Source organism: Nansenia antarctica (assembly GCF_963989245.1).
Source record: "Nansenia antarctica genome assembly, chromosome: 18".
In the NCBI taxonomy this organism is placed as follows: domain Eukaryota; kingdom Metazoa; phylum Chordata; class Actinopteri; order Argentiniformes; family Microstomatidae; genus Nansenia; species Nansenia antarctica.
The window spans coordinates 15,079,898-15,092,719 of NC_137691.1; the positions used below are offsets into that span (position 1 = coordinate 15,079,898).

At 42.7% G+C, this 12,822-nt stretch overlaps 1 pseudogene across 1 annotated transcript in view; it reads left to right on the forward strand.

The window, feature by feature from the left end:
* The window catches only part of LOC308173002, a 35,685-nt pseudogene extending 34,248 nt beyond the window's left edge, over positions 1 to 1,437 (forward strand). Inside the window, exon 13 of the transcript in view lies at positions 1,421 to 1,437. The product of the transcript in view is annotated as an uncharacterized misc_RNA (transcript). The remainder of the gene's footprint in view (positions 1 to 1,420) is intronic.
* Positions 1,438 to 12,822: the final 11,385 nt, after the last annotated feature.

Consider the following 12,822-nt stretch of genomic DNA (forward strand, 5'->3'; position numbering starts at 1 on the left):
AAAAAAAGGGCCGATTGCGTCACAGTGATGAGCGTGACGTCACGGGAAAAGCACCCTGGCCTTACCCCCTCCGTCCACTCTCCCCTCCATAAGGGGAATGATTTTCTCTCATTTTGCGTGTCTGTCTGTACGCACAGAGCCACACAATAAAACCCGCTATCAATTGGAGATCACCTGCTCTTGTCTTCACTGGTAACATAAGCAGTTATGGAACTAAGTAGGAATTAGAAGGGTAAAAGAGAACTGATAAAAAATGAATAAAACATTAATAGAATGTAATTAAAGATAATTTAAAAATAATATATAAAATAATAAAAATAATATAATATTACATTATGACATCACAAAGACATGTGACAGGTATCTTGAGCATGATTTGTCCAAAACAAACCCTACCAATTGTAACTCTGTCAATGACAATAAAGTTCAATCTAATCTAATGTAATCTAATCTAAATGAAAGAGCGGATGAATAGATGAGAGAGGAAGTACGAAACAATTAGGAGGTTATTCTGTGTGGGTTATACTGAGTGGTTAGTCGAATGTATCGATTGCAAGTCGCTTTGGAATAAGGCGTCTGCTACATTGTGACATAAAACCAGTAGTGACATTAACTGTAGTGTTTTCTTTAATTAAATGAATTACACGTCAGCATATTGTGTTACATGAAACACGTAGTTGGTTAATATAATGTGATGTACAACATCTCAGTCTTCCAGCTGAAACGTTAGGAGGATTTATTGCAAACATAACAACATACCAGTATTCAGTCACACTCGGCTTCTAAACACCAAGGCCACATCTGGGTGGAAGGGGCGGTGACATGATGCAGGAGGGGACAAGGACATCTCAACTCCTACGACCAGGAGGGAGTGGATGGGAGGAGAGGAGGGGAGGAGAGGAAAGGAGGAGACAGGAGAAAGAGATGAGGGAGGAGAGGAGGGTATGAGAAGAGGACAGGAGGATTTGAGAGAAGATGATCTAGAAAAGGCTCATGTCATGACACAACCTTCTCCCTGATCCGATCAACAAGCACATGAACATACAGTAGATGATGGTGCAGCCAGCAGACCCCCCCTTCTTCTTTAGGGCTCCTGTCTCCTTTAAACACCTCCCACACTGGGAGCAGTCGTGTTAACTAGTGTGTGTATTCTCTGATGGCTCTTTAGTTCATCTGCCCGACTGAAACCCTTCCCACACTGGGAGCAGCAGAATGGCTTCTCTCCTGTGTGTATTCTCTGGTGTTTCTTTAGGTTTCCTGCCTCACTGAAACTCTTCCCACACTGGGAGCAGCAGAATGGCTTCTCTCCTGTGTGTATTCTCTGATGGCTCTTTAGTTCATCTGCCCGACTGAAACTTTTCCCACACTGGGAGCAGCAGAATGGCATCTCTCCTGTGTGTATTCTCTGGTGTCTCTTTAGGTGTCCTACCTGACTGAAATTCTTCCCACACTGGGAGCAGCAGAATTGCTTCTCTCCTGTGTGTATTCTCTGGTGTCTCTTTAGGTTTCCTGCCCGACTGAAACCCTTCCCACACTGGGAGCAGCAGAACGGCTTCTCTCCTGTGTGTATTCTCTGGTGTCTCTTTAGATCGCTCATATGACCAAATCTCTTTCCATACTGAAGACAAGAGTGAGTCTTCTGTCCTCCTTGAGTCTGAGGTTGTGATTTAAGGTGAGTTGGACAAATGAAACTCTCACTGCAATCTAAACAGTGGTGATTCTTCTGTCTTGAGCTCCTCCTCCTCCGTCTGTGTTGTTTATGGCTTCCTGATGCGGTGGAGCTGGGCTCCATGTCTGAGTCTGGGTTGGAGCTCTCTCCTGTAAGAATAGGAACATATACAGGATTAGAAACAACATGAGAACAAGTGCTGCTTCCATAGACTCAGCAGTGCCAGAAGTAACACCACATCTCTGGAGTCTGCACACGCTGTGGGAACATGAAGTGTTCAGAGAGTTACAGAGATATTACAACAAATGGATACCGTATCAATGTTTTATCATTAACACTTGATTTAAAGCATATTCTCTCAAACGGAGACAGAATCCAAGTTTAACGTTTCAGTTTAAGAGTATTCAAGTTGTACCTAGTTTAACTGTCACTCACTGTCTTGCTCAACAGTTGTAATTCCATGATCAGTCATAGAAGTTAGAGAAATTGTAACAACTTTAGTTTGACTGAATCAACAACTGCTATGGAGGAAATCGTGGGGGGAATAAAAATGAAAATAAATGTCTGATTGCATACACCGCTAAATATCTGCCAGCGCCCTTTGAACTATTAATTAATCTGTTCTGGCTTTCACCAAATACTAGGGATGTCCCGATCCCACTTTTTCACTACCGATACCGATACCTGGGCTTCGGGTATCTGCGATACCAATACCGATCCGATATTTGTATATATTTTTGTACCCCTGAATAATAACAAATACCTCCCCAGTATATAGTCCACACCAACAACAGTTAAATTAAAGACTGCCAGCCTTTATTAAAGCAACAAATGCGACGTGTTGTGGATTGGAACTACGGATCATAAGCTTTCAAATGATGTGTCATACATTGAAATCCGAAAAAATATGAAGTTAGAGTCATTTGAATGTTGTTAGACGTCAGGCACATATAGGGTTAACCTCTTTGTAATGAAACCGGAGCTGTAACCATTATGCGCATTTTAAGCGCATATAGGACTCGCGTGAAGCATTTCTGCGACACGCGTTTCTGTTCACTGTTTTCATTCCCTCATCGCTTATACACATAAGTTTGACTGCGCATGACAGTAGTTCAGCAGTAGTCGCACTGGTGCGATTGAATGTATTTCCAAGTCGCACAGAAATATATTCACTCGCAAATGCGACCAAAACAGTCGCCCTGGTCATGCACGTGAGTGACACACCAGATCGGGCACGCGGATCGGAGCCTTTTTTTTTCTGGTGCGATCCGCGATCCAGCATTCAGGACCAATATCGCGGCAATATCCGATATCAGTATCGGATCGGGACATCCCTACCAAATACAGAACATGAACTCACCATCCTCACCATCTGTGTCCACCAATCCATCTTCTCCTTGCTCTTCTTTCATCATGACATCTTCATCCTCCACTTCCTCTTCTTCTTCTCCTTCCTCTCCTTTCACAACTTCATATTCTCTTCCCTCTTCTTTCACCATCACATCTTTAATCTCTTCCTCCTCTTCTTCTTCTTTCACCATCACATCTTTCTTTTCTTCCTCCTCTCCTCTAACCTCCTCCTCCTCTTTCACCATCACATCTACCATCTCTTCATCCTCTCCTCCTTCTTCCTCTACTTCTTCTTTCACCATCACTTCTTTCTCCTCCACTCCCTCCCCTCCTTCCTCCTCTTTCACGACCACGTTGACTTCCAGTGTTTGACTGCAGTATTCCAGCTTCACGGCCACCATCTTTGGACCCCACGTTGTGCTTTTCTGGACTGAAGAACCACAGCAGGAACTCTGTGGACTTGGGTTCAGAAACAGTAGCTGTGAGGTGGAGCTGTGTATAGAAAACAAATGAAGCACAAACAGTCACAGATACATTTCAAATTTTGTTCAGTAATTTCACCAATATAGATACAAATATATAGATATACATTATACCTATATACAGTCAAACTAACAAACGTATATATTTATATATTTGTGCCCATTTACACTAATCAAGAAGCTGAAGAACAAATAATAAAATAGAGCGTTTTCCATCGTGCACATACCTATTCAGATAGGGCCACTCTATTGGTTTAATTGATTAATCAGCTGTGCACTGTGTGTTCCAACAGTTTACCGCACAGCTGATTAATCAATTAAACCAATAGAGTGAGACAGGATATGTTCATGCAAGGTGCCTTTCAGGAAGTAGTGGAGATCGTGCACCTAGCCTATTCAAAGCTTCACACACCAACGCCACGGTGTCATTATCACTCTGCCTGCTAGACATTTATTGTCCACTTGATGGCGCAGTGGAGCAAATGAAGCAACACGAAGCTTCGGCCCATGTGTGACGCAATTGGATGGAAAGCTTCAACAGTTCATGAAGCTTCATCTCGCCATCACTAGAAACAATGCAATGCAAGACTTGGCTACGAACACGTGTTACTTACATTTCTGCGTTTTCACCAATGTGGAGATACCGGCGCTGCTCCAAACGGCCCTGTCGGACGTCTTATCATCCAGAAATCACATCTCATTCCTACAAGCGAGCTGCCTCGACGGACTAGAATGAAAGTTGTTATCAACACGGTGTCGTCTTTTGATGACGTCATCACCGGGTCCTTCCGGAGCTGTGTTCTGGAACTCCGCCCACTTAAAAGCGCCCACGTTAAACTTGTTTAATAGTAAGGCCATTTTACCAGATATTTGACCAATCTGCGAAGTAAATCGTTACCAAGAAATGTCTTCACCAATGTGTTTCTAAAGGTGTGTAATAACATGTCCTAAAAGGTTGAAATTCAACTCCTGTGGGAAACTTTGTAAAAAAATTGCTCAAAGTTGGGGTACCGATAACCGATTTTCGAAAATTCGAAAATGCTTAAATTCGACTTGAGTAACTTTTGAGGGGTCAAACTAGGCATTCATGATTCTGAGTAGATTGCAAGCATTTATTTGTCACCAAGACCACTTCCTGGTATAGAAACTGCCACGCCCTTTTCCCCCTATTTACATATACATTTATTTAAATTAGCTGCATAATACTCAGAGCAAATACTGATCGAATAGGTCAAATGCTTCAGGAGTCAATGTCTGAGTCTTCTTCAACAACATCATGAATACCATTCTTGCATGTAATGCCTTTACAAACTCCACATGCTGAGATGCACTTGACAGCATTTTTCTTGCAGCTGCATCGCCGGTTGCTGCAATCTCCATTACAATTGCAGCTTGTGAACTGGAGTAGCTCGTCAGGAGCCATGGGGTCTAAGGTTGGAACTGGCTCATAACCATGAACACCTAATGTCCATCCATAGTCACTGGGGTCCAGAGACATGCTCTGTAGAAGGATCCAGTCCATGAATCTACCTCTCTATCAGGCCTCCTCTACCTCTCCACTAGGCCTCCTCTACCTCTCTATCAGGCCTCCTCTACCTCTCTATCAGGCCTCCTCTACCTCTCTATCAGGCCTCCTCTACCTCTCCACTAGGCCTCCTCTACCTCTCCACTAGGCCTCCTCTACCTCTCCACTAGGCCTCCTCTACCTCTCTATCAGGCCTCCTCTACCTCTCTATCAGGCCTCCTCTACCTCTCTATCAGGCCTCCTCTACCTCTCTATCAGGCCTCCTCTACCTCTCTATCAGGCCTCCTCTACCTCTCTATCAGGCCTCCTCTACCTCTCCACTAGACCTCCTCTACCTCTCTATCAGGCCTCCTCTACCTCTCTATCAGGCCTCCTCTACCTCTCCACTAGGCCTCCTCTACCTCTCTATCAGGCCTCCTCTACCTCTCCACTAGACCTCCTCTACCTCTCCACTAGGCCTCCTCTACCTCTCTATCAGGCCTCCTCTACCTCTCCACTAGACCTCCTCTACCTCTCCACTAGGCCTCCTCTACCTCTCTATCAGGCCTCCTCTACCTCTCCACTAGGCCTCCTCTACCTCTCCACTAGACCTCCTCTACCAATTTAAGCATTTTCGAATTTTCGGAAATCGGTTATCGGTACCCCAACTTTGGGCAGTTTTTTATGAGGTTTCCCACAGGAGTTGAATTTCAACCTTTTAGTACATGTTATTACACACCTTTAGAAACACATTGGTGAAGAACATTTTTGGTAACGATTTACTTCGCAGATTTTCATATGTTTCCCTTACTATAAGCATTTAGAAATAATACTACATATGGATGAAGTCACCCAAATTATATGCTACTACATCTGGAAATAAACATGTCAATAAAGATGTAATCCTACTCTATGACTCTATTATTTGTGCTTTGAAGGGTTTATAATTCTTCTAGTATCCTAATGACCATGATGAAAGACTGCTGCACTGCATAGGGGACATATCATGGATTGTAAACCTATAATCTTCCAAGGCTAAACATGGTTGTAGTAATCATGTTAGAATATGTGTTAGAATACTTCGTATGACACCCCTCAAGTTTGAAAATCACTTGACTCATATTCTAGAAGTGTTTCTGAGTACTGAGTAATATGAATCAAGTGTTTATGAATCAATTGGATATGAATCAAGTCAATATGAATCAAGTGTTTATGAATCAAGTCAATATGAATAAAGTCAATATGAATCAAGTGGATATGAATCAAGTCAATATGAATCAAGTGGATATGAATCAAGTGCATATGAATCAAGTCAATATGAATCAAGTAGACATGAATCAAGTGTTTATGAATCAAGTCAATATGAATCAAGTGGATATGAATCAAGTCAATATGAATCAAGTGGATATAAATCAAGTGGATATTAATCAAGTCAATATGAATCAAGTCAATATGAATCAAGTCAATATGAATCAAGTGGATATGAATCAAGTCAATATGAATCAAGTGGATATGAATCAAGTCAATATGAATCAAGTGTTTATGAATCAAGTGGATATTAATCAAGTGGATATGAATCAAGTCAATATGAATCAAGTCGATATGAATCAAGTGGATATGAATCAAGTCAATATGAATCAAGTGGATATGAATCAAGTCAATATGAATCAAGTAGACATTAATCAAGTCAATATGAATCAAGTGGATATGAATCAAGTCAATATGAATCAAGTGGATATGAATCAAGTGGATATGAATCAAGTCAATATGAATCAAGTGGATATGAATCAAGTCAATATGAATCAAGTCAATATGAATCAAGTGGATATGAATCAAGTGGATATGAATCAAGTCAATATGAATCAAGTGGATATGAATCAAGTCAATATGAACCAAGTGGATATGAATCAAGTGGATATGAATCAATTGAATATGAATCAAGTGGATATGAATCAAGTCAATATGAATCAAGTGGATATGAATCAAGTGGACATGAATCAAGTGAGTTTCAACCTTGAGGGGTGTGATACAAAGTATTCTTGGTCCTTTCCTGTGTCCCAACAGTTAAAAGTGCCACCTCTAGATTGCATAGGGAACCCATAATGGACTGTACACCAACATATTTCCAAGGCTATAAACATGATCCCTACCACTGTACTCAGCAACACTTGTAGAATATGGATCAAGTGAGTTTCAGCCATGAGGGGTGACACACAGCTGTGTCTTGTCATGTCAATTCTACTAATTAACCACTAATAAAGACACACGTGAGTTGCTAGGCTCACAAGAATTGACCCCTAAGGACACACAATGTGATGAAACTAAGTCTCCTCAGGTTATTAACACTAGAACAGCCATGAGGGGTCATGACCCCCCTGTGAGGAAAGAAACACATTTCAGGACCCTCCTTTCATGACTTGTCCGAGATATGTGCGTTCTACCACCCAGTATCCTTACATTTTCAAAATCACATCAGGATAAGCTAGTATAAAGCTATTTTGCAGTTTTTCTGTGTAGGATGTAGGCTAGTTTACAATCGGCCAACTAGTGGTGGTTGTGTGAAAGTAGCAGGTTAGCATTGTAAAGAGGGGGTCATTTAGGAGGTAAAAAGGCATGGCTGTTCTAGAAGCTGGTAGAGGAGCAAGAGAAGCGAGACCCAAAGCAAAGCTCTGGCTCAGTTCTGAGGGGGGCTGAGGGGTCACTTCCCCAGCAGACAGCATCTGGTACTAATAACACAACAAGGAAGACAACAGGTTAGCACTTCTGGACATTTGGGATTTGATTTGATTTGTATTTGTCCCAAACACAATAAACATATCAAAACATAACAACATGTCTGTCTCAAAGCTATGTATCTGTGTATTTTTTCAGGTTTTTTTGTGCCATCCCACCGTTTTGCTCCATGGATATGATTTTGTTTGTGGTTGCTCTTATCTTATTGACATAAAGCAGTGACAAGTGAATGCAGGAGTATAAAAGGTTCAAACAACATCACTTTATTACCACACAACACACGTGTCAAATATGTCACCTAATGGCTAGATATTTGGGGAATTGTAGTCCTAGATTTAGTGGACTACAAAAACACGTACACAGCTGAACTGAACAGAAATACAAACATAACACTGAGACTACAAACTATGAGTAAAAGTAAGTTATGTTAAAACTATTGTTTGTTACATTGAGGCTCTTCAACCTTTAAACTTTCATAACATAAAAAAAAAAACATCATTAAACAATCTGTACACGCAGGCTAGAGGCCAATCTAACAAATGTGGGGGAGGAACAGTGTTGGAGTACGTCCAGGCGTATGTCCAGAAAATAAGCTGTTCTAATAGAAAACTGAGAAGTGATAGGATCTATATCTTAAGAATATATCTGAGAGTGGTGTCCTGGGGTAGGAGTCAAACCCAAACCCGAAGGTACAGCAAGAAAAGGTCAAATCTCTGGACCGTTACAATGTAGCTGATGGATCTCCCTATCTCTCTATTAGTGAGTGTAGCTGATGGATCTCCCTGTCTCTCTATTAGTGCCGTGTTGCAACAGTACAGGTACACACGTTGATTTCGTTGAGAACGCGTTAGTATTTTTCGCACAACAGTGACTGAAATTCACTTTCTCTCCAGCAGGGGGCGTCAGCAGCACTGGAAGCAACCATCCCTCTCATATCTACAGCAGTCACAGAACAGCAACAACAACAAAAAAGGACGGTTTTCATTGCAGTTTAAACCTCAACACCGTTTGTTTGTTTTATTTAAACTTCTTTATTAGGATAATAAGATTTATCTTATCGTCGTCGCGATGGCGTCCTCTGTGGACCCTTAAGATGTGTCATCTCGTTTTAGAGAGGGTCCCTTATATCACAATCATAACAAGAGTGTCAAAATAATAAAGAGTACAATTATGACAAAGACAAGAGACAAACAACAACAACAACAACAACAACATTACTTAATGAAAAACATTGAAAACATTACAACCACAACATGCCCAAAGTGGCCAATAAACTAAGGGAAGGTGGATCTACATCTATACTTTAGACAGCTGAATATAACATATTAAGTGACAACTTCAGAGATAACAAGAACAATCAGTCACAAAGTAAGAAGTCAGTGCATGCTTAAATCAACCAACAGATGTGATGGATCTAATGTTAACTGGTAAATTATTCCAATCAGCTGGGGCTTTAAAGTTAAAGGCTCTTTTGCCAATTATTTTCTTACCTTGAGGAAATTGAACTGAGAGGAGTGCCTCGACTGGTAATTTGATGTTAAAGGAACAAGATACTGTTTTAAATAGGGGGGATCATTTAGATGAATACATTTAAATATAAATTGAAGCCTGTTACATACGGAGATGGGAATTTAAGTGTCTTAGATGTCGTTAGATCCCACAAAAAAGGTGGTGGAATCGCCTCTTTCTTCCGAGACAGTTTTAACTGCAAACAGACATCCTTCTGGGAATTTCTATCATTTGAATATCTTTCAGTTGTTTTTAAATGTTCCACTCGAATTCTTTTTATAATTTTATACAGACCACACCAATACTCTACTAGCTTCTTTAATCAAATCAAATCAAATCAAATTTTATTTGTATAGCGCATTTCTTACAAGATGCAACTCAATGCACTTCACACAATGAAAATGTTCAGTCAATCAATCAATCAACACTGACAGAGCCGCGAGCAGGCAAAAGTACAAACCTGTACACTATGTAGCCAGGAAAAATTCCCTTGCAGCCCTCTACCAATAGAGCGACTACTAGCCAGTTTGCCTACCAGTACCCAGCGGTGGGCCCCCACACCCCCCCCCCCAGGGAGCCCCCGCCGCCCCACGCACCCAGCCCGCCCCACCACCAACACACCCGGCCCAGCCAAGCAAGCACAGACCCAAGGGGCCCCGCACAAGGACAGCCAAGCAGGTGCCCGGCGGCGGAACAGACCAGGCACACGGGGAAGCCGGGGGGGGCCCCAAGGGGAGGCCAAGGACCACCGGCACAAAGCAAGCAAGCAAGGGCAAAAACCTGTACACCATGTATCCAGGAAAAATTCCTTGCATATTATCGGCGTACACACTGTCCATAAATTTAGTGTTATATCTGCATCGTTCTGCATCCAGCATGGTCACAGGTCCTGCCAAAAGAGAATCTTATGCACAGTTATGATGCAACAACACAATAAAGACAATAAAGATGACAGCAATACAACCTGATGGTGGTCCTGGTACACCCTTGTACCGGTTCCAATACTGCTCTGGGTGCTATTGGGAGCTGACAGTGCCTCATCAGCACCCGGGTCCATTTTCCTGTCAACACAAATCTCAAAACACGAGTATGGTGTAATGGCCTAGTGATCCTAGTTCTATAATGTCCAATGTCTCCCTTAGTATCAAAAGGCGACATTGAATAAGTAGGTTTTGAGGTCACGCTTAAAAATGTCCTGAGTTTTAGACAACCTCAGGCCCTCAGGTAGGGTGTTCCACAATCTAGGAGCATATATGCTAAAAGCTGATCCTCCAAATCTCTTTGTCCTAGCCTCTGGCACTATTAAAAGTTCCGTGCCACTAGACCGTAGGGGTCTAGCTGGTGTGTATCTTATGAGCATGTCCACCATGTAATTGGGTGCATCACAGTGGAGTGATTTATAGACTAGTAAAAGGATCTTAAAGTCTATTCTATGACTGACAGGGAGCCAGTGTAGTGATCTCAAGACAGGTGTAATGTGCGCACTTCGTTTGGTCCTAGTAAGGACACGAGCAGCAGCATTTTGAACCATTTGTAGTCTATTAATCATTTTTTTGGGGAGACCTGTCAGGGGAGACCTGTCAGGAGACCTGTCTTGATAACAGAACTGAGGGGTAGTACACATTCTATCTTATCCCTGAAGTGGGCTGCAAATTCCTCGCATTTGGTGACAGAGGCTGCGCCGTCTAGAGTTCTAGGAGCAGGGTTTACAAGGCAATCAATTGTCGAGAACAAGACCCTGGGGTTATTCTTGTTTGTAGATATTATATTTGAGAAGTGATTTTTTTCTAGCATTTCGCATTGCCAAGTTAAAGGCAGATAGATGTTCTTTAAAAATATTCTGATCAATCTGTAATTTGCTCTTTCTCCATCTGCACTCAGCTTTCCTACATGTTCTCTTTAGGAGATTTATTTCACTGTTTCGCCATGGTGCTCTCCTCTTGGCTCCAACCTTTTTTAGTTTGGTAGGAGCCAGGGAGTCTAGGGCCATTTTTACTTTATTGTTAAAGGTAATTACTAAGTCGTTTTCACATAACGTGGGAGTTTTGTGATTACTGTTCATCAAAGCTTTGAAATTCTCAGCCACTGCAGGGGTAAGATAACGTTTTTTAACAACACGTTCAGCATTGCTTTCAGCTTTACGTGTTACAATGGTAAAGAAAATACAGAAATGGTCAGAGAGGGCCAGGTCGCTGATACCTGATATTGAGACCTCAAGACCCTTTGTAATCACAAGATCAAGGGTATGGCCATGATTGTGAGTGGGTTCATTGACATGTTGGATAAAATCCATAGATTTCAAGAGGTCAATAAAATCCCTAGCCCTCAAGTCAGCCTCATTATCAACATGAAAGTTAAAATCACCAGTGATAATAATCCTATCATAGTTGGGATGGATAATGGATAGGAACTCAGAGAAGTCAGGTAGGAAGGTAGGGGCTGGTTTCGGCGGCCTGTATACAGTTACCGTTAGAATAGGTGGTTGGCATGCCATAACTGTGGCATGATATTCAAAAGAGGAGAATATATCAAAGGATATGCTCCTGCAGTTTAAGTTATTTGAAGCTATGGTAGCTGTTCCTCCCCCCTTTTTTCCATTTCTGATTGATTGGAAAAAACTGTAGTTGGGGGGAGATGCCTCAATAAGGGCTGCTGCTCCATTTGTATCTAGCCAGGTTTCTGTGAGTAGCATACAGTCGAGTTTTCTATCACAAATGAGCTCATTTAGGATAAATGTTTTTTTGTTCGATAGGGACCTGATATTCAAAATTGCCATGGAGATGTCATTTTGACACTGGGACTGACTCGAGGGAATACTTAATGAAATGGGTAATACATTTCTCAAATTTGCGCCATGTATTACCTTATTTGTGGTGGTGGGAGTCCGATGGGAGACAATAGTCTGGATGGCATGTTTGGTGTTAGAGGAATGGATCGGACTCATCCCACATCAGCGTTGACAGGGCACCGGCCAGGTCCAGGGCTGGGCAGCGAGGTCCATGGACATGGACAGCAGGCGGGCACCATACATGTTTGGGTGAAACCTATCTCTCGCAAACAGCTCACTACGGTTAAAGAACGTGGTGAAATTGTCTATAAATGGGATTTGCATACGACAGCAGTATCCCTGTAGCCAAAGGTGAAGACTTCGAATTCTACTGTATTTGGTGTCGCCATACCTGGGACTCGGGAAGGGGCCCGAGATGATGCAGGTCTTATCTGTGCCCTTGACGGTGGTGATGAGGGCTCGGAAGTCGTCCTTCAGCTCCTCCGACCTCTCCCGTCCGATGTCGTTGGCACCCACGTGGATGATGACGGAGGTGGCCTGGGGGGCATCTTCCACCAGCATCGGGACGACCTCGGCGACGTCCCTCACCTTGGCACCTGGGATGCAGTGGGTTCTGGCCTTCGGGACTGCAACATGGCGGACCATGGACGAGCCTATTACAAGCACAGAGGGGGGGGGGGGGGGGGGAGAAGAGCGGGTGCGGGGGGGGGGGAGGAGACACAAACTGTAGTTTCCTCTGCTGGCGGCGTGATGGACCTGTAGGGGGCACAGGGTGGGAGAGGGGGAG